This window comes from Penaeus monodon, chromosome 21 (assembly GCF_015228065.2).
Source record: "Penaeus monodon isolate SGIC_2016 chromosome 21, NSTDA_Pmon_1, whole genome shotgun sequence".
NCBI classification, from domain to species: Eukaryota; Metazoa; Arthropoda; class Malacostraca; order Decapoda; family Penaeidae; genus Penaeus; species Penaeus monodon.
Window position 1 is genome coordinate 19,680,538 of NC_051406.1, and position 935 is coordinate 19,681,472.

The window sequence follows — 935 nt, forward strand, 5'->3', positions numbered from 1 at the left end:
TTCAGAGTAAGTTACATGAAGTTGCCAAGTCAGGCAAGATAACTTGTTCCGAAACATTCTATGACGTAGTGCCATTGCAAGCACTCATGATATCTCCGCTAATAATGAATGTGATAACTGAACTCGAGTGCACTCGATCTCTTATTCGTGCAAATAAACAAGCATGCCACATCGGATACGTGGATACTGTTGAAACAGTAGTGACAAATATTCTTGGCTGCCATCCTACGTAATAATAATGCACTCATTCAAAAATAGACAAAGGCGGAAGCAACCATTACCGACAGCGGGGAAGCAAACCTTTTCAAGAATCACGAGTTAAACACACATATAATATGAAACTATAAGATCTAACCGAAAAAAACACAATTGTTTTTCTTTCTACTAGAAAAAAGCACAGAAGAAATTAGCGCGGCAGCACAATAATCACGTACGACAATGGGAACAACTGAACGAGGTCGATCGAGCGGCGACAATACTCATGCTCGTTGTCATACGTGGAGTGACGCCGCTGCTCAGACATCCTCCTTGTCGGCGCCTTTTCTGTCTTCCTTCACTCGTAAGTCACATTGGAGGAGGTTCCTATTTCCCTTCTTTAAGTCCCTGCTTGTCACTTATTGTGTGTGAAAACCTACAATCGCAGAGGAACGGCGATAGTTGTAGAAATCATGTGGTCTTTCTATGGGTGTTGCTAAGTTACCGAAACTCCCATACAAAAACCGCGAGCTAAATGCAAATTATTTAAGTTTCCTTTCTACAGTATTTGTTTACATCCCTGTTGTGCAGAGGAGTTTCAACATGGTGCTAATACCATTTTATTAAATTATTTGATAGTGGCTACTCTAGGATTCTTTTTTTTTTTGTCTTTAGTGATGAATGATTTTACACTCGTATTATGCTAGTAATGATGACTGTCAGTGCACAAACTCATTCGG